Below are 27,351 nucleotides of genomic sequence, written 5' to 3' on the forward strand. Positions count from 1 at the left end.
GTGCAAATACCACAAGTAACATTTTTTCAATAGAAACAGTCCATCAGTGGCACCCAGTACTGTTGAATAGGTGCAGACACCAACAAGTGACACCTTTTCAGTAGAAGCAGTCCATCAGTGGCACCCAGCAATGTTGAGCAGGTGCAGACACCAACAAGTAACACCATTTCAGTAGAAGCAGTCCATTAGTGGCACCCAGCAATGTTGATCAGGTGCACACAGCAACAGGTGACTTCATTTCAGTAGAAGCAGTCCATCAGTGGTACCCAGCAATGTTGAGCAGGTGCAGACACCAACAAGTAACACCATTTCAGTAGAAGCAGTCCATTAGTGGCACCAGAAATGTTGATCAGGTGCACACAGCAACAGGTGACTTCATTTCAGTAGAAGCAATCCATCAGTGGCACCCAGCAATGTTAAGCAGGTGCAGACATCAACAGGTGACATCTTTTCAGTAGAAGCAGTCCATCAGTGGCACCCAGCAATGTTGAGTAGGTGCAGACACCAACAAGTAACACCATTTCAGTAGAAGCAGTCCATTAGTGGCACCCAGCAATGTTGATCAGGTGCACACAGCAACAGGTGACTTCATTTCAGTAGAAGCAGTCCATCAGTGGTACCCCGCAATGTTGAGCAGGTGCAGACATCAACAAGTAACACCATTTCAGTAGAAGCAGTCCATCAGTGGTACCCAGCAATGTTGAGCAGGTACACACAGCAACAGGTGACATCTTTTCAGTAGAAACAGTCCATCAGTGGTACCCAGCAATGTTGAGCAGGTACACACAGCAACAAGTCACATTTCTCAGCAGAAGCAGTTCAATAAAATACACTGTCACTGATCACACTGTTCATCAGAGTTTATAAGCAGAAATTAAACATGTCCTAGTGGCACCAATATTGTAGAAAAGGTACAAGTAACAGTCCATAATTTTTTTTTACAATCACTGATCACACAGTTCATCAGCAGAAATTAAACATGTCCTTGTGGCACCAATCATGTAGAAAAAGTGCAAGTAACAGTCCATACTCTTCACCATAACTACTGAGACAGTTCAGTCATGAACAATAGTTTGAATGCACATACAATTTCTTTAACAAAATATAATCAATGCTCTTACACTAAACATACAAATCATAATAAACACACAAATGATATCAGTTAATTGTCACATTAACTATTACAGTACACAATAACAGTTAACCTATAATATTTATGGGTGTCAGTGCAAGCCACTACCAACAAATAAAATAATATTTAGGAGATAGGTGGGTAGGATTAGGAAAGGAAAACACACAAAACACATCCACTCATCTTTCATCCTCATTAAGTGCTACTGTGTAATTGAATAGTGTTAACTGTGTAAATGTAACTCTGTCCAAGATTTGATGTTCATCATGTGTACCAAGTAGTAGTGGCAGCAATGTATAACAGTCAATAATAGTTAGTCAACGTCATAGTCATCATGTCTAGACCAATGTTTGCCAAGCCAGATCAAATTGTACTGTTGCTGAACAACTGTCAGTGAGCCAAGATATGCAAATACTTCCTCTCTTCAAAAAAAAGTGTATACTGCTTAGTGATTTGACAAAGTGTGTGTATAGTCAATCTTCCTTCCACTTTAGTGTTCTAGTCTGCCATCTTCATCCTCCTTGTTCCATATAAACCAACAAAACAATATGCTCCTCATTTACTTTACCTCTTATCCACCAAAACTCCAATAATCATCAACTTCACCTAATCTCAATACCTCAATAATACGTCGATACATATAAACCTCAGCACCAATATCATTTCACTTCCATAACAACTCTTTCCTCTAGTCAGTCTCCTCGAACAAGTACAGACAAAATCCTAGTGCAACTTCAATTCATCATCCCATACAATCCGAAGACACAGTGTCCACACACAACCTCTGTGTAATCCATCTGACCCAAATTTTCTACTCATTATAAATTATAAGATACATTTTGGTTCCTTGTCCATCATTAAATAAAAGAAATGCATACATGACCTCTAACAGACTTTAGTTCGAATAACTCTCAGTAATTAAGTACGATTACGGAGTGTGAATGATCATAATATTTCACAGTGTGTACACCACTTCAAGAATCAAAGCAGAAGCAAACATGTGGAGTATTTTTTGTGTCAAGTGTCACTTCCTATTTCAATTGCTCACGAAAAATGCAGTGTAATACTGTCAATGGTCTAAACCTAGTTTTGGTATGTCATGTCGTTAGCTTCCTTCCTATTAGCATAAATTTATACAGCTTCCATAAAACCTCAGCTCATGTGACTTCTATGACTTTCTTGTACTAATGTCGTTCGTCGAATTATAGCAGTTCATTTTCTTATCTTAAATATATAAGGCACTGAGCGTAAGCAAAACATGCAATAGCGAGTAAATATACCAGTAGAGAACAGAATGTCAACAAGTGGATGCAGCACAATCCCTATAACAAGGCTCTGCCAAGCGAACAATCTACAATTAATACCATAGTGTAACCTAGTCTCTATGTTTGTACACAGTATATCAGCATTTCTATATACTAAATTGAAGAGTAGTTATGACAACAAAACAGAAATGTGTAAATATGCAATCCATAGGCAAGGCAGCAAATATGTTATCTATCATAATAAACAGGTCATTAGCATCATATCAGCATAAGCAAATAAATGTTTATATGTAATCTTAATAAGTAAACATGAAGGCGCAAGCAGATAAATCACAAAGTATAACTTACATATCTAACCACATCAGCACAATTAATCAGGTGACAATTATAATTTAAATAAATAAGCACAGCAGGCACATAATAGAAAAATATGACATCAGTGAAAAAGCATAGCAGCCAAGCGATGCATAATATACGCAAGTAATAACACTGTTCATTAATCAATAATTGTCAAAATCAGTAAATGTACACAAGCACGTCGCTTCACAAGTAATTTCATAGAACATAAAATTTAGCACAAAGTATGAGTCACGTAATCGCGAGCAGCAAATTACGTCTAAAGTACGTACCTAAGTGAAATTATGTTACCTGAAAAATAAACTCAATTAATAGTTACCCTTTTTAGTTTATTAGTTTCATCTTCGAAATGACCTTCTTCCTGAAAATTTTCTCAATAGCAAGTCGTCTTAACGTCGGACACGCACAGAATTTACCTGAAGTTCTTAAATATTTTATAGAACCATATCCTGAAAAATACTGAACGTTAATAACATAATTTATAAAGTCACCATAGCTTATACAGAATTTAATCGGAGAAATTAGACTGTGTATTTGTTTACGGCTGTCAGTGCATTCACACTGAGCGCTCGATCAGCTGTTGGCGCGTGACGTAGGAAGTAATTGTTTGCGGTCAACGACTGCCTTGTGCGGCGCGCAGACTGACTTGCTTTGAGTATGTGCCGCCGCCGGAACACGGCGCGGTATCCTTGCATTCTCCGTGTGTTTACGTACAACTGTTGGTTTCTCAGAAGTATGTCATTCCACGAAAATTTTAACGTTAGATATGTGATGTATTCCCTTAGAGCGCCGAGATTTAAGAGTTTCTACTTCAACAGTGTTATCATGAATAATTTTGCGAATTCTATATGGACCGTTATAAAGCAGAAAAAATTTGCGACACAAGCCTTTTCCTTTATGAGACAAACGGTGGGACTTAATTAACACCTTCTGGCCAACTGACAAGATTTTTAAACGACCAGGACGTTTCGCTGATTTCTCTCTTCTAGCAGCCGCCGATGCAATATTTTGTAGAGCCAGGTTGACAACTTCAGAATGCCGCAGTTTCCGTGAAGGCGGAAAAGGAACGATTTCAGAAATGCGATTTGTCGGTGCTTTATTCTTTAATATCAGTATAGGCGGTAAAGAAGTTGAGTCATTAGGAAGTTCATTCAGAATGTTTTGAAAAATATGAAGATACTGATCCCAAGTTCTGTGATTCTGATGACAATAAAGACGGCACAATTTATTGATTTCCTTCATCCATCTCTCTGAAGCATTAGATTGAGGGTGAAAAAGTGAAATAAAAATTGGTTTAATCTTACGACGCCGTAGAGTACGAAGCCAAATTTTAGAGCGAAACTGTGATCCATTATCTGATATGACCTTATCAACATGACCAACTTCTTTAAGAAAATGTTTGATGAAAGCATTAGATACTGAACGAGCTGTTGCTTTGCGTAAAGGTGTAAAACACACATATTTTGATGTCAATTCCACTGCTACGAAAATGTACGCAAAACCATTAGTAGAACGAACCACTGGACCGAACAAATCGACTGCAGCCATGTCCTTTAATTTTGCTGGAATGATAGGAAACAACGGTGCTCTGTGAGAAATAATTGGCGGCTTAGCCTTTTAACATAATTTGCATTTGGCAAGAACAAATCGAATGCGTTTTTCCATATTACTGAAGTAACAATTTTCTCGTAATTTATGAAAGCATTTTCTGGGACCAAAATGTGCATAACTGAAATGTGTAAACGAGGTGTGGCCAAATCATCCAATCTAACAAGGCGTCTAAGAAAATTACAGACACCAAGGAAACTACGAACATCACGTTTTGTGGTAGGAACAGCATAATTACGAATAGCGTCTAGTTTTTCTGGATCAGGAAGAATACCTTCTGTAGAAATAATGTGACCGAGAAATTTCACCTGAGAACGACCAAATTCAGATTTTTCTAAGTTCACAGTAATGCCAACTCTTGCAAAGATACGTAATAGTGAATCCAAAATTTTGTTGTGCTCACTCCAAGAACGTTTAGCAATAAGAATGTCGTCAACATATGAAGTAATATTGTCACGAATATAAACAGGTAAAATTTCATTTAAACTACGAATTAATGCTGCAGAAAATATAGTAAGTCCAAACGGTAATTTCCAAAGTCACTTTCGGGTAAAATCGTCATATCCGGTTAATCTTTACCTACTGTCTAGATAGATTGATAGTAGAAGAGTTGTTTTTATAGATGCAAAGAATAGTGAAAGAGTAGGCAGCGGTGCAGAAAACTAAAAGGGAAATAGCACCACTACAGCTCGGGGCCCTATGATCGCTACGGCACATATTCACTTAGTATAGTGAATCCCCTGAGGACTTTAATAGCTGCACATAATTTTCAGTTTGTGACCTAGTGGCAAATTTGGCGGAAGTGCGTACATAAATTGATCTAGCCATGAACATGGATGTATGTCATTTTTAGAATTGCGGAAGATCTTAAATTTCCGAACAGTCAAAAAGTGTTTATAGTCAAAGTTTTCGCCTCGTGGCGACAAAGACCTACCGCGTCTGTCCCAGTTTGAATGTCGATTATTGTCAAGTTCGCGCGCCCGGCGCTCTCTTGTTGCATCCCGTAAATGAAACAAATTATTTTCTTCAAACCCCTCTGCTATCTGTGATTCCAAATTTCTTTTGCTGTCTTTTCCTACAATTTCCCCTTCAATTTGTTTGACTTGCATTCGTAATGCCTCAAATTCCTTTTTAACGCGTTCATTAAATATTCCCTGATTTTCAACATGTTTATTTATGTTCTGGTACGTTTCGGTTTCTGCAAATGGTAATGGAGCTGTATCATCTGAATCTCTCTCCCCATTTAAACTAAGACTTGTCGATTTATCTGTAATCTCCTCAACTCTTTCCGATAAGTCACCTATTTGTTCTTTCTGATTATTTACGTCTTCCGTAAGTGTCGCGACTCGGGTTTCGGTATTGTCACATTTGGTAGTTAACTGTTCATATTGTTGTGTTAGATTATTTATTCTGTCATTTGGTATGGATTCCTCGATTCTCTCAAATATCTCTTCCTTATCGTGTGCACGTTGTAAATTTAACTCTGAAAATTTTTGTACTATCACGCGATCTCTTTCTTCCTGTTCTCTATCCTGTTCCCTTTGTCTAATCTCTACTGCAACTAATCTACTATTGTGAGTATTCAAAATTGGTTGTACTTCTTCTCTGATTTCTCTCTTTAATTCATCTTTCATATTTTTAAAACAAGTCCCTATTCGTGAATCTAACCGTGTTTCCATTGTTTCCATCTGTGTTTTTAATTCAGATCTAAACTGTGTTTCCATTGTTCCCATATCATTTTTTAATTCAGATCCCAAAGTTCCCATCCGTGTTTCCATTCGTGTTTCCATTGTTCCCATCTGTGTTTTTAATTCAGATCCCAAATTTAATATTATACCCATCAACTGCTCCATTTGATCTGGTTCGAAATTCTTTTCGCCCCTATCATTTCTCGCAAAACCAGTTTCCTTCGTCATAGCTGTATAGCCATCTGTGTTCGATACTATTCCAGAATCTTCTGTCGTTAGTCTCGAATTCTGAAAATTTTCTAATTGTGAAAAGTTTTGAATTGGTTCCGGACTATTTTCCCGACTTATTACATTGTTTTCCACTTCATTATTCAACATACTGTTCTCTTGTGTTGGCGAGTTCGCCATGTCAACAATTTCATCATTCTCACTATTCATCATTTTTGCCTTTTTCATTGATCGCGTAATCATTTACAAAACAAACAAAACTCGTCACTGTACGAAAATTACACACAATGACTCTTTATCATCAACAATACCATTCACTCGAAATGTTTCCCTCAAACACGATTAACGAACAATTGAAATAATTGCACTAAATCGTCAAACGCGTATACAAGACAACAAATCAAATTCAGAGAAAAAATACCATTATAAGAATGACAATTACCAAATCTACACATGCAAAACAGACTATAATTACTAAAGTACAAGTTACTACAACAATGCTACTGTCTACTATTTTTACAATCAGAAGATTCCAAGGGACGATCCGAAGCAGTGGTCGCCACGTGCATGGGGGCTTAATAAAAGTTGAATGCAAATAATTTTAATTTTTTTTTTTTTTTTTTTTTTTTTTTTTTTTTTTTGCTTTAGTAGCTGTCTGTCCGATTACGAAGTCTCGTAACGGTTGGCCCTGACTAGTATTAGTACGCAATCTGACTGCTTAGAACAATAACAAAGAATGAAATGGAAATTTTCATTAACACAATTAATTAATTAAGTCCCCAGCAACTATAAAACCAACGCAACAACAAGCACAAGAGTAACTGTTCTGTGTGTGGGAGTGTGACTCAACGTACGCATCTGGCACGGTTCTTCTTCAACAACACAAGAATTTTTAAATAACATTTATACTGAATTAATTAAAGGAAATAAAAATACCATAATTACTCAAGAGAACCACAATTACACTCTAATCCAAGAACACAAGCCAGATGCTTTGTTGACTGAACCTGTAATGACGCATTATTTAAAACATGGAAATAATGAAAAATAAATCAAGTTTCGTTACCTTCATATATTGATGACAAGCACTCAAATTATTACAATATATCTCCACACCGACTCGCTATTACAACATCTCAACAAGAATTTTTCAGTATCACATCTCAGCAAGCACTCCCTACTAGCACATCTCAACACGAACTGACTACTACGAGCTCTCCCCAAGCACTGACCTCTAGCACATCTCAATAATCACTGCCCGTGGAGGCGGCGGAACAATGCTCTCTAGCGATCTCTGGCGCTGTGGCTCAGTGTAGCCACCTTTCAACCGTTATGATACAGACATAGTGTGGGTTGCATTAAACAAATCGGTAGAAGCATCTGCATCAGTTTGTATGGGTGACTAGTAAAAATTTGTCACAAGCTGAAACACAGGAACTTTCAACATGGCCAGTTACAAATTCTGATACCAATTATCAATTCTGATGGTTTCACGTACCCTTTACATAATCCGTGTATACATTGCAAAACTGAATGCCGCCTGGTGGCTATGTAGAAACGTGGCGCAGAAAGCAAAATGTACAATTGGATCAGAAGAGAATGGGGACTCATTACAGCGACGATACGTGGGGAAGTGTATTGACATAAATGACTTTTACAAACAGCAGATTGTTATGTCCGGAACCTGAGAACGGACATCTCAGGAACGGCGAAGTGGCTCGGCTGTTCGCGTGCTACTCTCGTGAGCGTATGTGCAAAATAGTTGAGGCAGTATGAAACCACGAATGAGCGACAAAATGTTGGATGTTCAAGCCTCATCACAAAACGTGGAGGTCGGTAGTGTAAAACAGGATAAGCAGCAACCTGTGGCAGATCTAATGCTGGAGTACAATGTTGGTGAGAGCACCTTGATAGCTGCGAATTACGTGAACATTATTGCGGATCAGTTTCATTGCTTCATTCTGGATGTCTCTCCCGACTCTGATGGCATATACCAGAAGAGTAACTGTCCGTGTCAGAACTGTACGCGTCAGAAGGCACAATCGTGCTGCAGTGATTTAAGGAGGATGGCTGTGGACTCACATTCGTGTGTTGGCCACATAATTTCGCCTGATCGAACCCGTAGGAACACATTTTGGGAAGATATCGGACGTCAGTAACGGGCACACAAAATATCCAGCAAGTAATTTTTTAGGAATTACCTGACCTGTGCATAGACATCTGCTGCCACATACCCCGGAAAACCCACTGAGAAGCTGATAAATCTATGCCAGACAGGACCGATGTTGTATCGTGTTTCAAAGATAGATCATATTAATCAGATTGACATAATTTTTTGGTTCATCAGCTTATGTTGCCTCATTGGCTGTCTAGTTCTAACATTTCTTATTGGTTTCAGCTAAAACATTTGTAATGGTGTCAAGTCGAAAGTGCAGATACAAGATCTGCAATAAATGAATGCAGTCAGTTGTAATGGTACTTGAATTACGTAACCATTACGGCACCTCACCTCAGCCTCTCGATGCCAGCAATATTCTACTGTGTTTCTGTAGAATAGTTAAGATATTTCTGTGACAACATTCAGATTTTATTTCATTAATGTAGAGGTACTTTGATACATAGATATGTTTATATTGCAATGATATTATTCTTATGTGTATTCTTTCTTTTGTCACTATGATCTTTGTCGTACTTGAAACTCTGATTTTTGGGCGCGTAAGCGGTTATTAGAGAGTCAAGTCTTGGTCGTCATATTGAAAAGACGCAAATTGTAGTCAGTTTATGAAATGTGAACTTTAACAGTGAGGAAGATATTTTCAAGTATGTTTTATATTGTGAAGTGATGTTGCAACAAAAGTAATAAAAAAGAAGTGTAATTTAAACTCGGAGTGCTGATTACTTTTTTACATCACCATTGTCCTAACTTGCAAAAGTTTAATCTTCAAGAATGGTTTGTGAAGCGCATCTATAAAACTTTTGAATATCGCAGAATAACACCTAGGCCTTTCTGCATCCGAGCTTGGAATCATCACTACCTAGATCTTCGACGATTGAGCCACGAGTTCACAACGAGACCAGCGTGGGAAACACGAAAAGATGAGTGCCTAGTTTATCCATTATTTCATGAAATGACTTTATTAACTGTGCTCTAACGACACCTGCCACATAATATAACTTCGTTGTCGCCCGAAAAAGCACTATTTAGCAGCGTGAGCAACACTACAATCACAATTTTTGACCTTTGTTGTGGTAGGGTTGTTAGACAGCGACGAAAATGTCGTTCAGAAAGGTTTTCCAACTGATGACCCGCTATTCGAGCCTTTATCAAGCTAACGCTTCGACGAAAGTGACGACATCGAATGTGGGCTGGCAAGTTTGGATGCAGCCGCTGCGACAGAAGAGACGAACAGTGATGTGCACTTTTAGCAACGATCTGCGGGCGTGACGATGCATTTCGACGATCGATATCAATGGCAAAGCAAATTTATATAACTGCTGAAGGCTAATTGCTAACGCGTTGGCAATTAACCACAGGCAAAGTGTTGTTAAACAGAGTTTCGTTTAATTAGGGTATTTGTAAAATTAGTTTAATTATATACAGAACAAACCAGTAAATGAGGGTATATAATTTGGCCGTGTTTGTTTCGAGTCGTAATATTTATTTCTTGTAGCGTTTGTTTTTACATCAACTGAAATTATGTGATTGCGCTTAAGCATTGCGTTCATTATGAACCTTCATACATTCCACTATCTTTGAGTATGACAGACTTTTTTTTTTTTTTTTTTTGCAACTTTTGCAAATTAGTCCAAGGCGTATGACAGTGTCCACAGGCTGAGCCTACACAGCATCCTGGGGAAGTCGTCATGTGCATTTAGCAAGTTCACTGAAATCAGAGCTAAGGTCGGTTATTGGCTGAATCCAGAACCCGACACAATTTCAGAGGCTTTTGAAGGATATTTTATTTTGGCATAAGGATCCCATTGTCTGAAGTGACAGAACCTTAATTAAATATATGTAAATTGAAGGTGGAGAAGGGAGAAAGAAAAGGAAAGAGAGGGGATTACTGATGCCAGCTGCATCGGGACATCACGCGGAATCAGCGGCGACGAGTGAAAATGTGTACTGGACCGGGATTCGAACCCAGTACCTCCTGCTTACTAGACAGGTGAGTTAATCACCGCACCATCTAGGACACAGTGGTGTCGCAACTGCGTGGACTATCTCTGCACCTCATGGCCGACCCACATTCCCAGCGAGAGCCACATATCCTTAGTCCCTGCCCATTTCCTCCATGCTCGTTACTCTGTAATTCCCTCAGGAGGCTGGACATACTTGTACATCGGCACTGAAGAAAGTTGATCCATTGCCCATCTAGGCAAATCAGTTCTATGAATGCATGGTATCTGTTCTTTCGGACATGTCCGAAAGAACAGACACCACGTATTCAGGTAATCTTAGTTCAGTTATGACTTGCTTAGTTTCCTACCCCTCTTACCTCTCTTCTTTCGAAATATCTTCACAGAAGTGATGAAGCCTGTAATATGCAATCACCAAAACGTACAACAGGAAACACTAAGTAATGGCACCAAACGCTGCGAGGGATTAGCCGAGCGGTCTCAGGTGCTGCAGTCATGGACTGTGCGGCTGGTCCCGGCGGAGGTTCGAGTCCTCCCTCGGGCATGGGTGTGTATGTTCGTTCTTAGGATAATTTAGGTTAAGTAGTGTGTAAGCTTAGGGACTGATGACCTTGGCAGTTAAGTCCCATAAGATCTCACACACATTTGAACATTTGAATGGCTCCTAAGAAATGTTGCTAATGTATCGTGATTTTGCTATCGATACGGAAAGGTGCATATCGGCCAACTCTTCATCAACATGACTTCCCTCACTGCTGTGTATCACGGCTAATGTACAACTAACAACGCCACACAAACGTATCAGAGACAGAACCGTGCAGTGTCGAACACAAGCTTGAGACTGAAGAGTGGCCATTATTGTTGGCAACATCAAGATAGGAGTGATTACAGTGCCATTTCCATTTCATAGCAGGACTCATTTTGTTGTCATGCGCCGCACCTTTACAGCACAGCGGTACGTCGACGAAATTCGACGCCCCGTTTTGTTGCCCTCAATGGCAAGCCATCCTGGACTTACATTTCGGCAAGATAATGCCCGGCCACACACGATGGGTGTTTCTCTCGCTTGTCTTCGCAAACCCTTTCTTGGCCAGCAAGGTCGCCGGGTCTTTCACCAACTGAGAACGTTTGGAGCATTATGGGCACAGTACTCCAACCATCTCGGGATTTTGATGATCTAACCCAACAATTGGACGCAACAATTGGACAGAATATGGCACGATATCTCCCATGAGGACATCCACCAACTCTATTAGTCAGTTCCAAGCCGAATAACTACTTACACAAGGGCTAGCGGTGAACCAACGCGATACTGACTTGCTCAATTTGTAAAGCTGTTTCAATAAATCATCCAGTTCGTCTGAAACTGTAATCTACTGTTTGTCTGCACATGTACAATACAACTACCGACTTACGTGTAATTCGGATAATTGCTTCTTAGTTTTGAAAACATTGGTGGAAGTCAGTGATCCCAATGCAATATTTGAATTTCGTTGTAAAACAGTCTAGATCGCAAGGCACTGCAGATGACTATCGTTATTCGGCGGTTCCTGATTCATGCACATCCATTGTCTTCCAATATTGCTGGAGGTCTGAAGATGATCACGTATTGATTGAAACTGGTCAACTCTTAATAAATGTGCCTCGCTATCTAGACTGTTTTACAATTAATTTCAAATAACTCCTCCTTCGTGTGTTGTTTTTATTTTTTTTCCCCCGCCTTCAGTGAAGATTCAAGGTTTGGCCAGTTCAGTTAAGAACCGCATCATCAGCGTTATTTCCGGTATTACTTCTAATTTCAAAGAAGAATTCGACGAAATTCTTACAATAGTGTCGTACTGTTGGCTCATTCGTAGAAAGGCGTACTGTTTGACCACATGTACATCGGAAAATATAACATTTTACGTCTGTGTAAGATGTAAGGAGCTTAAACAGGTCCATTTCCTAGAAATTGAATGTCGTTCAAGCGAATCCTCAAGATTTCTGAACGGAGTTATACTAGACAGTACGCATATAGAGGCCAGAGAAATTATAAATATGGTTACTTATTTAAGATACCAGTATAATTCTAGCACATCTCCCTACCACCTCTACATTTTGACAAATTGAGTATGACTGATGTTCGAGAAACGACGACGGAAAAATTTTAATTTTATTGTCCGTCAATGAAATAATTAAAAATGGAGACGGATAAAGGAGCAAATGTGGTGTTGCTCTCTCCATTATCTTTGTTTACATCCATTCTTCTGCACAGCCGGTGCTTTCGGGGTTCCCTGGCATTCTTGCCCTCTCCCGCGGATGTCGAGCTTGTTCTTTTTGTTCCTGGCGGAAGCTTTCCAGAGTTCTTCCTGAGTTTGCACTAGCCAGTCACCCAGCGTCCATCATGAACTGCATCGCCCGCCGGTGTGGCCGAGCGGTTCTAGGCGCTTCAGTCTGCAGCCACGCGACCGCTCCGGTCGCAGGTTCGAATCCTGCCTCGGGCATGGATGTGTGTGATGTTCTTAGGTTAGTTAGGTTTAAGTATTTCTACGTTCTAGGGGACTGATGACCTCAGAAGTTAAGTCACATAGTGCTCAGAGCCATTTTTTTGAACTGCATCCCTTACCAGCTCGTGAACATCCGCTGTGCGGGGAAAATTCTGACCTCGAATGTTATCGAACATTTGGCAGGTCCATAGTACATGTTCTGGGGACCCCTCTCCACCACAAACACAGGTATCAGCGTCCCTTACGTTCAGATATTTAAATGACATGACTGTCAATCAGAACACTTTTTTAAACCCTCGTCGCCAGTTTTGTAAAGGCCTCGTCGCTACTGCTGTGGAGGCCTAGGTTGTGAGTTCGTGAAACGGCTTCTGGTGCAGTACACCGCTAAGACGTCTTCTCACTGCCCCTATCACACAGCTATGCTCCAGGGCCAGGTAAAAGGATAGGAGAACGAAGGCACTACAACACTCCAACAAATTAGTAACAAAGTCACACAAATGAGTTAAAAGGTTTACTTATCTTCGTGAGTAGCAGTATGGTTAAGTCTGCAACACTGCATGTCGTAGTCGTCGTCGTCGGCTCATACTCGTATCAGAGTTTTCATTTCTGTCCTGAGATTACCTTTGTCACGGTTCAGTCGTGGATATGTCTTTGACGGCTTAGTAGTCCAATCATAGCATGGAACATGCGAACACAGAAATTACAGATGATGGAAGGTGGAGGACGTGGCTGCCCCTGGAGGACTCTACGTCTCTGGCGTTTGTCATTGTCCAGTTTTCGACGTTCCCGCTCATTGCATTTGAGGTTCAAAATGGTTCAAATGGCTCTGAGCACTATGGGACTTAACATCTGTGGTCATCAGTCCCCTAGAACTTAGAACTACTTAAACCTAACTAACCTAAGGACATCACACACATCCATGCCCGAGGCAGGATTAGAACCTGCGACCGTAGCGGTCACGCGGTTCCAGACTGTAGTACCTAGAACCGCACGGCCACCCCGGCCGGCGCATTTGAGGTAGTTGAGCGCCAGCGACTGTGATCTTCTGCTATGGTGGACCAGTTACTCGGATCGATGTTAAAGGTTTTTAGATTTTTCTTATACTGATCCTTATAGCGCTTAAGAGCGGCACTTTACGGCCTTTTACCTGTGCTCAGTTCACTGAACAGCATTTGACGTGGAATTCTGTCATCCCTCATCCTATGGACATGCCCAACCCATCTTTGTTGGTGCCCAATAATGAGAGCTTCAATATAAATCATTTTCGCTTTCTCAAGAACTGTGGTATTCGATATAAAGTCTCCCATTTCATGTTCATGATGTATCTTAGCTTCTGTTGGTTCAAGCGTTCTAATTTCTTCAGATCGCGGCAATATAATAAAAAAAATGGTTCAAATGGCTCTGAGCACTATGGGACTTAACATCTGTGGTCATCAGTCCCCTAGAACTTAGAACTACTTAAACCTAACTAACCTAAGGACATCACACACATCCATACCCGAGGCAGGATTCGAACCTGCGACCGTAGCAGTCGCGCGGTTCCGGACTGCGCGCCTAGAACCGCTAGACCACCGCAGCCGGCGGCAATATAATATCCAGGTTTCGCAACCATAGAGCAGCGTTGAGATGACAACAGCTTTATACGCCATCAATTTGGTGTATAGTGTTAGATCTTTATTCAGGAACACACATTTTCTGAGACGAACAAACGCTACATGGGTAGCACGTATTCTGTCCTCCCCGTCTTTTTCAGGTGAGCAATTAGATGACAATATGCTTCCTAGATAAAGGAGATGGTCCACTTCTTCCAAGGGTTTATCACAAATAGATATGCTGAAATCGGGATGTAACATAACACGAAATAGGCCCTCAATGGCTAAGTGCAAATAATCGTAGGTAAACTTCACATTACATAGCAAATGCAGTTAATAACAACTGTCTGTTCACTTCTAAGAGTTCACTAAACCACGTTTCCTGTCTAAGTCAGCCCTGGACGATGATCCATAACCAAGTGGACGAGAGCTGCTCTTCTGTCTTCCGAGCAGGCTTCTGTCCGTTGTCGTCTGCTCATTGACGGATTGTACTCCGCCGGAAATTGGCCGGGATGAAGCCGATATCTCCATCCTAAGCGCCGCTGTGGCGCTGGTGTAACTCGCCAAGTGGCGAGTCTCTATGGCACTGGCACCAGCTAGCATCTTTGAGCCTGTGGTGCTTTTGCCCTGGCTGTGTCTTGTTCGGGCAACACAGAAAATACTACTGATGCTGTATCCGAACAAATGGTTCAAATGGCTCTGAGCACTATGGGACTTAACATCTGAGGTCATCAGTCCCCTAGAACTTAGAACTACTTAAACCTCACTAACCTAAGGACATCACACACATCCATGCCCGAGGCAGGATTCGAACCTGCGACCGTAGCGGTCGCGCCGTTCCAGACTGAAGCGCCTAGAACCGTTCGGCCACACTGGCAAGCTGTATCCGAACATTACGGGTTTGTTTTCCCTAGTCATCCGCTTATTTAGAGGTAGCTGCCATTCATCAAACCAACTAGAAATTTTGTCTAAGTCATCTTGTGTCCTCCTACAGTCACTCATGTTTGACACCTTGCCGTACAACACAGCATCTACAGCAAACAGCAGCTGACTGCTGCCAACGCTGTCCGCCAGATCATGTATGTATACAGAAAATAATAGCGGTGCTGTCACACTTTCCTGAGGCACTTCTGACGATACCATATTCTCATTCCTCCCGAATACGAGCCCAATGCCTTACGTCACTGCACATCATTCTGTACCAAAGATAGACGTTCCGGATAGCAAAACAGCACGGTGCTTTTTGAATTCCTTCGTCTTCTTCAGAGTTGCACGGTCCCCCCCCCCCCCCCCCCCCCCCCCGATGGCACCATGCCCAGAGGGTTCAAAAATGGCTCTGAGCACTATGGGACTCAACATCTGTGGTCATAAGTCCCCTAGAACTTAGAACTACTTAAACCTAACTAACCTAAGGACATCACACACATCCATGCCCGAGGCAGGATTCGAACCTGCGAGCGTAGCAGTCGCGCGGTTCCTGACTGAGCGCCTAGAACCGCTAGACCACCGCGGCCGGCATGCCCAGAGGGGAAAGATACTTCAGGAAAGGATATTTACGTCAGTTAAACTACGATATTCAAGAACAACAGTCCACGTACATAGATATTACTAGCTAGCAATGTCACTTTTGGCCTTGAGTTACCTTAATTATTAAGTAGTGAAGAGCAGACATAAAATTCCTCAGTTACATAAGGATTCAAATGACCGAACGACATTACTAATCGACGATTACTTACCATCGAAAACAGATGCACGCAATCCGTACGTTACAAAATCTGGCTGACTACGGATTACATGCTAACTGCAAAATACCCAAGAGGGAAATGCTGCCGACGTCACAACCTACACTGTGATGCAGGGAAGGAAAATTATTTAGGAAACTAATTTAAAAATTAATTTAAAACTGAAAAGGGAAAAGAAGCGAGCAGATGGCGAGTGTAAGGGACGGCCGACTGACGTTTTTGAGGTCCAATAAATCTGTGTGCCAGCCCAGCGTGTCTGGGAGAACCGGGATTTTAATCTCTGTTGCGCTGACATCCAGCCCGCGAAGGCCCGCGATTTTTAATAATGTCATTCCGGGCACTGCGCGCTTTGCACAGAGACCGGTAAAAAGGCAAAGCAAAAAAAAAAATTAAAAATGGACAGGAGAAAATTACTGGAGAAAGTTTTATTGTATGTCAAATAGCGACAGCAGGAGCTCAGTGCTGAAAAGGGAACTTCATTTTTGAATGACAAGTGCCCACCGTCGTTGTCAAGGTCGATGAATAACTCTACCCGCTATCCTACATTTAGAAAACTGACGAAAAGAACATTTTGCGTTGTGCATTATTACTGTACTGCGTTCCACGATCATGTACTTAAGAAAATCCTACCGTCTTGGGGTTTGCACGAATCCTAGCTTCAAGTCCCACAATCGCATCGACTGTCTTTCGTTATCATTGTATTATAGACAGTGAATCAGTTACAGGAGGATTCAGCTAATAAAACACACAGGCGAAAGCAAATTTCCTGGTTAAAGCAACAGTGTATTGCACACTGCAAATCATTTTTTATTTATAAGCGGTTGGATTATCGGACAAAATGCTCAAACTAGTGCAGCCATTATGCATAACAAATGCGCAGGTCCAAAATAACAGATAAAGCAACACCCATCGGAACAATAACAAAGCGACTGGAACAGATGACATCTCTGCTGACAATGAGTCATAAAAGAATGCTACACATAAGGAGGAAGAAAAACTGTATAAATTTATGCGTACCAGCTACGAAGATGAAGCACTATCATTGAATATAAAACAACTGCCATACCCTTGAAAGGAAAAACTGTACTCAGTACTGTTAAAGATTAAAAGTTAAGATTAACCAACATTTAGGAGATGACTAATTTGGATATAAGGAAAGGAAAAGGAAACGGGGAAGACATAATGGCATTCCGAATGATTTTAAAAAGGACTGAGATGAAACCGAAAATGAAAGTCGCATTCACTGACTTAGAGAAGGCTTTTGTTGGAGATGACTGGAAGGTACCCTTCTGGGAATTCAATGGGCAGATATAGATATCAATGGCATTAAAAAGGAGCCTGGAAATAAGGCGATGTGTCCGGCAAAGCTATGCTTTCCCTTCATATTTAATTTAATTATACAAGGTGGCATACAACCAATGAAGAAGCGCACCAAATGGATAGAAATTACTGGTAAAAAGATGTCTTTTATTCGATTTGTTAATGATAAGTTAGCCTTGGGAGATTCGGAAGAGAACTTGAACAAAATGTAAATAAATTTGTCTTCTGCCTTGGACAACCACAAACAAAAAAATACACACAAACAAAACTAAAATAATGGCGTTAGGTAAATCGAATTGACTTGTAACAGTAAACATCAAGATAGTAAATATAATACTAATGCAAGCAAATGAATTTTCTTACTTGGAAAGTACAATAACACATGATAAAATAAGTACCGGGTAATGAAAAAGTCAGTATAAATTTGAAAACTTAATAAACCACGGAATAATGTAGATAGATAGGTAAAAATTGACACACATGTTTGGAATGACATGGGTTTATATTAGAACCACCCCATATTGCAAGACGCGTGAAAGATCTCTTGCGCGCGTCGTTTGGTGATGATCCTGTGCTCAGCTGCCACTTTCGTCATACTTGGCCTCCCAGGTCCCCAGACCTCAGTCCGTGCGATTATTGGCTTTGGGGTTACCTGAAGTCGTAAGTGTATCGTGATCGACCGACATCTCTAGGGATGCTGAAAGACAACATCCGACGCCAATGCCTCACCATAACTCCGGACATGCTTCACAGTGCTGTTCACAACATTATTCCTCGACTACAGCTATTGTTGAGGAATGATGGTGGACATATTGAGCATTTCTTGTAAAGAACACCATCTTTGCTTTGTCTTACTTTGTTATGCTAATTATTGCTATTCTGATCAGATGAAGCGCCATCTGTCGGACATTTTTTGAACTTTTGTATTTTTTGGTTCTAATAAAACCCCATGTCATTCGAAGCATGTGTGTCAATTTGTACCTCTCTATCTACATTATTCCGTGATTTATTCAGTTTTCAAATTTATACTGACTTTTTGATCACCCAGTACAATGGAAATAGGTGTAACATATTAGCAGACAAACACTTTAAGGCAGAAATAAGAAAGAAATCCATCAAGATGATTATTTCGAACATTTTCAGCTGTAGTTGTGGAGCGTGGACTCTGAGAAGAAGAAAAAATTACAGCTAATGTGTGTGTGTGTGTGTGTGTGTGTGTGTGTGTGTGGGTGGAAAAGTCACAAAAGCATCCGACACTGAAAGGATATTCCATGAACAAATACTAAACGAAATTAAAGAGAAAGGGACACTAATTAACGTGACACACAGAAGAAAAACTACATTCAGTGGACTCATAATTGGACGTAACAACATCAGAAGACTCAGCTTATAAGTAAAAGTCCTGGGAAATAATGGAGAGGCAGGTAAAGAAAAGCTTTATTACAAAATGTTATCAGTGAAACGAACTGCAGCAACTACACGCACATGGTAGAGATGGCGAGGAACACAGACAAAGGCCACGTCAACAAGGTGTATCCTTCTGTGTCTTCTGATGGTCATGAGACAGCTTCGCCAACTCACATTAAATATCTTCACATAGGATAGATAGGTTAGGGTAAAACGAGTGTGTATCTGAGCACCCTCTCTTCTCTTCACGGAAGAACCGTCTGTTCCAACTGCCAACTACATTCCCAGTCAAGTCTTAGAAATATCTCTCCAGTCTTGTGCAATTGTAGCAGAACGTATCCTGTGTGACGATCAGGTTGGTACAGAATCATAAAGATTGAGTGTAACATCTAGTATCCTGAAGGCTGAAGCAATATCACTATTTTTGTTGCTCATGAAATATTAAGCTGTCGCCTAAGTCCGTAGCATTTTTGTCTTACATGTTGGTATTCCCGGTGCTATGGGTTTATTTATCGATTGTCACTCTTCGTTTGTCGTTCACTGTTGCTACCTCAATTTACATATTGTCACTTTGTTCTCTACTGGGTGATGTTAGCAAAGCTTTTGTAGATCATAGTTTCTGTTGGACGGTACAAAAAAATCGAGGAGGGTGAGAATGTTTGGGTGACAGTCATGAATGCACCCTGAGACTGGCTTGCAGAATCTGTATGTAGTTTGGAAATGCACAGCAATGCAGTAGCAAAATCCTCATCTTTCTTCCAGTTCCCATACGATATGAAGTCTTCCTAATTTTGCCAATAAGAAACATCGCCGTAACTGCTTTTAGTGTCATTTCTATTGCCTCAGGTATCAGGAGAAAGCGGAGCTACGACAACATGTTCCCACTTCCGCAGAGTAGTCAAAACATCGTCCTGTGAAGTAAGTGGACTGTATGTACAAGTTTCTTCAGCAACCTCAGGCATGTAGCTGTGACAAATACTAGTATCGTGGTTTTGTGCTTCTCAATACATTGCACTGCCCACTGTCGTGTAGTGGTATTTGTTCTTGTTACTGTCCTATCAATTGGTAGGCCCTTTCTCCGCTCTCTTCGTCCAGGTGTAGCTGAGAAAACAAACTTAGGAATTCTATAGTGCTTTATAAAATACACATCGCAGACCTGTAGTGGTCGGGAATTCGACAATCATGACGGTATAAATTCACGCCAAAAATTTGAAATCACGATTATCACTTTATACAGTACTGCTTCCAATCGACGTCAAATTCCTGATTGGTCAGTTTATTATTTTCAACAGTGGTACTCTGAGCACACACATCAATTCGACCCCCCACAGATTGGTTAAGGACATAGCATGCATTTGAGCTGAAATTCGAAATACTCATCCACCTCCAACATAATGGGCTTCATGCCAAATGATGTAACTGTGCTAGTATCCACCAACAAGAGGCATGGTGGGTGGGGGGGGGGGGGGGGAACCCACAAGGGTTTTTGAAACAAGGCAGTTGTGGAATCGAATCCCACCAAATAAACCAGTCCTACAATCCACCAATCGGGTACAAGAAAAAACTAACCCAGACAGGGTATTGATCTAATTAATTAGTCAATCAATCTGATAGAGTGACGGAATGTTTTCAAGACATTCATAGCTGGTGATTTACCAGGTATCCATTACTTTGTTCACAGCAAAAGAGTGGTTACAGTGGTGTATGACTGATGCTTGCTGATCAGGAAGTAGCCACTTGAGAGACAAAGAGAGTGTTTTGACAGCAATTTCTCAGGTATCAGTCTCAAAGAGATCCTACCACATGATGCTTTGTTCAGGGTTGCAACATCAAACGAGGTTGACAAATGGTCTTCAGTTGGTGGTATTTAGCGTAACTTCGTGTCATGAGATCTTTCCTCTCAAGCACAGACTGAGTCTTTTTCCTGCCAATTTCCAGCTTGAGGAGGAGAGAGAGTGTGGGGGATGGGACAGGAAGACTGAGGATTTCCAGGAGGGGGAAGGGTTAATTAATTGTTCGATTTAATTAGTTTTTCAATTAATTTGACATTAAAAGTGTGCTTGTATTGGCAAGTGGGAAGTGTGAAGGGTTGAGGGTTTCCCAGAGAGGTGCGGAAGTGTGATGGAATGAGGAGTTTGGGTTGTTCTCAGAAGGACAGATTATCCGCAGGGAGTCATAAATCAACAACCTGGGGTCATAAATCAATTAACGAAACACTAGGTTCAAATGGCTCTGAGCACTATGGGACTTAACTTCTGAGGTTATCAGTCCCCTAGAACTTAGAACTACTTAAACCTAACTAACCTAAGGACATGACACACACCCATGCCCGAGGCAGGATTCGAACCTACGGCAGTAGCGGTCACGCGGTTCCAGACTGTAGCGCCTAGAACCGCTCGGCCATCCCGGATGGCCAAACACTAAGTTAAGGGGTGTTTGCCCCTCAACGTATTCAACCCGCACTAAAAAATGCACTGACATTGCTATAGCCCTACTACTGATGTGGTGAAATATGCAAACGAAAAATAGCAGCACCTTAATGAGAGTACTGGAACTAACATTTCAGCAGGGGTAACATACAATTCACACATTACTACCAGGTGGCTTGAATGCAAAGGAATGAGTGGGACCAGCCAAAAGATTGTGTTACGGATGCAATACTGAGGTGAAAAACGTCCGTGATGACTGGGTGTTGTGTGCTGTCCTTAGGTTAGTTAGGTTTAAGTAGTTATAAGTTCTAGGGGACTGATGACCATAGATGTTAAGTCCCATAGTGCTCAGAGCCATTTGAACCATTTTTTGAAAAACGTCATGGAGTAGCGATATGCACATATACATGTGGCAGTAGTATCACACACACAAGGAATAACAGGGCAGTGTACTCGGGTACGCATGTGACAAGGTTTCCGATGTGGTTGTGGCAGACTTTGAACGCAGGATGATAGTCTGAGCTATACCCATAGTATATTCCATTTCGGAAATCATTAGGGAATTCAATATTCCGAGATCCACAGGGTCAAGAGCATGCCTGGACTACCACATTTCATGCATTACCTCTCAACATGGACACAGCAGTGACTGATGGCCTTCACTTAACGACTGAGAGCAGCAGCGTTTGCACAGAGTTGTCAGTGCTAACAGACAAGCAACACTGCCTGAAATAATCGCAGAAATCAATGTGGGATGGACGACCAAAGTGTCCGTTACGACAGTGCGGTGAAATGTGTCGATAATGGGCTATGGCAGCAGACGACCGATGGGAAAGCTAACAGCAGAACATCGCCTGAAGCGCCTCTTCTGGGCTCTTGACCATACCGGTTAGACCCTAGGCGACTGGAGAAACATGGCCTGGTCGGGTAAGTGCTGATTTCAGTTAATAAGAGCTGATGTTAGGGTTCGAGTGTGGCGCAGACCTCACGAAGCCATGCAGCCAAGTTGTCAACTAGGCATGTACAAGCTGATGGTGATTCCTATACGGTGTCGGCTATGTTAATATGGAATGAACCGATCATACTACCGTGATACCATCTGCTGCCATTCATGGAATTCATGTTCCCAAACAACGACGGAATTTCTATGGATGACAATGCGCCATCTTACTGAGTCACGATTGTTCGAGTTTGGTTTTAAGAACGTCCTGGACAATCGAGCGAACGATTTGGCCACCCAGATCGCACAAAGCATATTCCACCAAACATTTATGGGACATAATTGAGATACCAGTTCGTGCACAAAGTCCTGCACCGGTAACACATCCGTAGTTACGGACTGCTATAGAGGCAAAATTACTCAATATTTCTGAAGGGGAATTCAACGACCTGTTGAGTCCACGCCACGTGGAGCTGCCAGGCGAAAGGACGTCCGACACGACATTAGGAGGTACCCCATGACGTTTGTCACCTCAGTGTACATTCCCAAGCATTTCATTTTTTCGACGTTTCTATCCATCATGAGCTTCATGATACTAACTTTCAGAATCGAGGACAGTTTTATGTCAGATTTTGGTTACGTATGCACCATCGTTTACAACCGTGGGAAAATCGATCTTCGCAATATGCACAGTTGAAAATCACGCTGATAGAAGTGGATATTCATTCGGCTCTTTTTTGCTAATGGGAATCTATATATCCTCAATTATCTGCGGTTGTTAACAGATATGCTGCAGCAGCTATTTTAAGACGTTCCGCAGAACATAAGGCAATCAATGTGGTACCAACATAATGAATGTCCTGGCCGTTCCTCACAGACAATACAAGACATTTGGAGATAGCTGGATCGGTCGCCTAGGTTCACCAGCCTTCACACGTCTGGGTTTTTTATCTGTGGAGAAATTTGAAGTAACAGATTAACAGGTAATCGCCGACTACCCCCACCACCTCTCCCCAAGACACGTAATAGGACTCGGGCCTGGGCTGTGAAGAAATTCAGTGTGCAGCATAAGCTGTCCAGCCTAGCTATTAGCACATACCACTACTCTAAGTCAACATTTTGAGCACTTCGTACGACAGTTATAACAATGAACACAAGTGTAGCCTTATGTTACATCCGTGCACATGTGTGATAGAACAGGGCAGAGTTTGTGGGGACCTCTTTCCTGGAGGCGGACCAGTGCTTGCGGTGTTTACATCCAGTTACTATTGGATCTATTCCTACAGTGATCTTCTACGGTTCTTTCCAATGAAACAGGCAGAACTATACAGGGCCAGCCAGATAACACAGGCCATCCCAAATATATACAGAATGAATAAATGCATACACATGCGGTTTTCGTCACGTTACAGCGGAGAATATGGTGACTTCCGGCCGTTAGTAAGTAATCTTTGACGTTTGTGTTCACCGAATTAAGACATCAACTTCTTCCCATTAGAACTATATACTTTTTCTGTGGCATCTGAAAGAAGATTCCAACAGAATTACAACGACGTTACATGTATGGGACCTGATCAGACAATATCAAGATAATAGCGTCGCTAACCACTGACATGCCGTTCCACATCGTCTGCTCTATTATACCAAAACTAAGCAAACACGTAATGCGGATATCCTTCTTCGGTTTAACCGTACGTCTGAAAGGTACTTGTCTGTATTTTCCTGTTGTAGCAATCCGATAACTCGCTCGTAATGTTATTGACATATTCAGAATGTACACAACAGCCGAAAAAAGTTGATATAGTTTACGGAGAATGTCGTGAAACTACATTAGTGGCCATTAAAATTGCTACACCACGAAGAAATGCAGATGATAAACGGTTTTCATTGGACAAATATATTATGCGAGAACTGACATGTGATTACATTGTCACGCAATTTCGGCACGTAGATCCTGAGAAATCAGTAGCCATAACAACCACCTCAGGCCGTAATAACGGCCGTGATACGCCTGGGCATTCAGTCAAATAGAGCTTGGATGGGGTGTACAGCTGCCCATGCAGCTTCAACACGATACCACAGTTCATCAACAGTAGTGACTGTCGTATTGTGACGAGCAATTTGCTCGGCCACCACTGACCAGACGCTTTCAATTGGTGAGAGGTGTGGAGAATGTGCTGGCCAGGGCAGCAGTCGAACATTTTCTGTATCCAGAAAGACCCGTACAGGACCTGCAACATGCGGTCGGGCATTATCCTGCTGAAATGTAGGGTTTCGCAGGGATCGAATGAAAGGTAGAGCCACGGGTCGTAACACATCTGAAATGTAACGTCCACTGTTCAAAGTGCCGTCAATGCGAACAAGAGGTGACGAAGACGTGTAACCAATAGCACCCCATACCATCACGCCGGGTGATACGCCAGTATGGCGATGACGAATACACGCTTCCAATGTGCGTTCACCGCGATGTCGCCAAACACGGATGTGACCATCATGATGCTGTAAACAGAACCTGGATTCACCCGAAAAAATCACGTTTTGCCATTCGTGCACGCAGGTTCGTCGTTGAGTACACCATCGCAGGCGCTCCTGTCTGTGATGCAGCGTCAAGGGTAACCGCTGCCATGGTCTCCGAGCTGATAGTCCATGCTGCTGCAAACGTCGTCCAACTGTTCGTGCAGATGGTTGTTATCTTGCAAACGTCTCCATCTTTGACACAGGGATCGAGACGAGGCTGCACGATCCGTTAGAGCCATGCGGAGAAGATGCCTGTCACGTCGACTGCTAGTGATACGAGGCCGTTGGGATCCAGCACGGCGTTCCGTATTACCCACCTGAACCCACCGATTCCATATTCTGCTGACAGTCATTGGATCTCGACCAACGCGAGCAGCAATGTCACGATACGATAAACCGCAATCGCGATAGGCTACAATCCGACCTTTACCAAAGTCGGAAACGTGATGGTACGCATTTCTCCTCCTTACACGAGGCATCACAACAACGTTTCACCAGGCAACGCCGATCAACTGCTGTTTGTGTATGAGAAATCAGTTGGAAACTTTCCTCATGTCAGCACGTTGTAGGTGTTGCCACCGGCGCCAGCCTTGTATGAATGCCCTGAAAAGCAAATCATTTGCATATCACAGCATCTTCTTCCTGTCCGTTAAATTTCGCGTCTGTAGCACGTCATCTTTGCGGTGTATCAATTTTAATGGCAAGTAGTGTACTGGAGCAGCAGTGCGGTTGTATGCTGAAAAATATCCGCATCATTTCAAGCAATAACGATCTGTCTTTGCAAGCATTATAAAAGAAAGTTGTAGATACTGCAAGTGTGAAGAATGAAATACACCAAGGAAAAAGAAGAGCAATTAATATTTAGGAGCAGTAACACACAATGCACATGTCACTAAGAATCATCTCGGAAGTACAAGAGGCATCAAGCAAAAGAGTGTTCTGCGAACACTACACTACACCATATTTCATCCTCTTCATATTTCGCTGCATATACAGCTTCACGGCAGTAGCTTTAAAAACTTACTACAGTTCTCCGAATGTTACCTGCGAAAACTGCAAAGTGATGTGGCGTACCTGTCCAAGGAAAAAAATTAAGGAAAAAATCGTTTACAAACAATGGAAAGTAAATTTTCGCAATATGCACTAATCGTCAGTTCAAATTATACGCTAACTCAAAGTAATAGATAAAAGTAACATTCTTGATGTATCGACGTCTGGTGCGTGATTTTGAAGAGCAGCATCTTTGGTCAGTGTTTTACTGATGGGAAACTGCATACACTCAGATACCTCGAATTCAGAGGGTATGCTGCTGCCGCAGTTATTGGAAGACACGACGCTTCACATAAGGCAGTCAGTGTGGTACCAACATGAATGATGTCCCTCCCATCCTACATTTAACAGAACATTTGAGGAACACTGCAACGGTCGTTCAGGAAACGCAAAATGGTCTCCTCAATCACCAAACTTTGCATTTCTATAGATTAAACGGTTGAACCTGCTGCGTTGTTCTCTACAATCGTCTTATAGAGTGTAGCAATGCTCAACGTCAACATATTAAGTACTTGATATGACAGCCGTGATAATAAACACAAGAACCATACTTGAATAACTTTTTTGTTTACTTTTGATATAATAAGCCACGCGTTTGTGGAATCTCAACCTCCTAACGGCAAAAAAGTCGTTTGCAACGTTGTTACCTTGAGACTATATGACCAAGCCGCATACATGTCATATAGTTGATATTCTCTTAGAAGTTTCTTTCAAATACCACAGAAAAAAGTGCATACACTGAAGCGCCAAAGAAACTGGTATAGGCATGCGTATTCAAATACAGATACGTGTAAACAGGCAGAATACGGCACTGCGGCCGGCAACGGCTATATAAGGCAACAAGTGTCTGGCGCCGTTTTTAGATCGGTTACTGCTGCTACAATGGCTGATCATCTAGAGTTTGAACGTGGTGTTACAGTCGGCGCCCGAGAGATGGGACACAGAATCTCCAAACTAGCGATAAAATGGGAATTTTCCCGTACGACCATTTCATGGGTGTACGGTGAATATCAGGAATCCAGTAAAACATCAAATCTCCGACATCGCTGCGGCTGGAAAAAGATCCTGCAAGAATGGGACCAGATAACTACGCACAGGAACAAACTATAATGAAACAAATTGCTGTTGAATACGACTACAAAACAGACATCATAAACAAACTCAACAAGAAGGTAAAACGGGAACCTGCAGTACACACAGACAACACAGCAGACCACACCACTTCAGAAAAGAGAGAGAGAGAGAGAGAGAGAGAGAGAGAGAGAGAGAGAGAGAGAGAGATATGATACACACTAACATACAATAACAAAATATCACATAGAATACGAAACATCTTGAAAACGCAGGGGACCCCAATAACATTCAGAACAAACAATACAGTTCAGAAAAGACTAAGACCGGTCAGAAAAACCTCAGACAAATTCAGCAACCCTGGAATATATCAACTCACTTG

At 41.7% G+C, this 27,351-nt stretch overlaps 1 protein-coding gene across 1 annotated transcript in view; it reads right to left on the reverse strand.

The window, feature by feature from the left end:
• Positions 1-27,351, reverse strand: part of LOC126260648 (hexosaminidase D-like) — a 381,617-nt gene that overhangs the window by 254,651 nt on the left and 99,615 nt on the right. The gene's annotated exons all lie outside the window — the stretch shown is intronic.

This window comes from Schistocerca nitens, chromosome 5, assembly GCF_023898315.1.
Source record: "Schistocerca nitens isolate TAMUIC-IGC-003100 chromosome 5, iqSchNite1.1, whole genome shotgun sequence".
Classification (NCBI taxonomy): Eukaryota; Metazoa; Arthropoda; class Insecta; order Orthoptera; family Acrididae; genus Schistocerca; species Schistocerca nitens.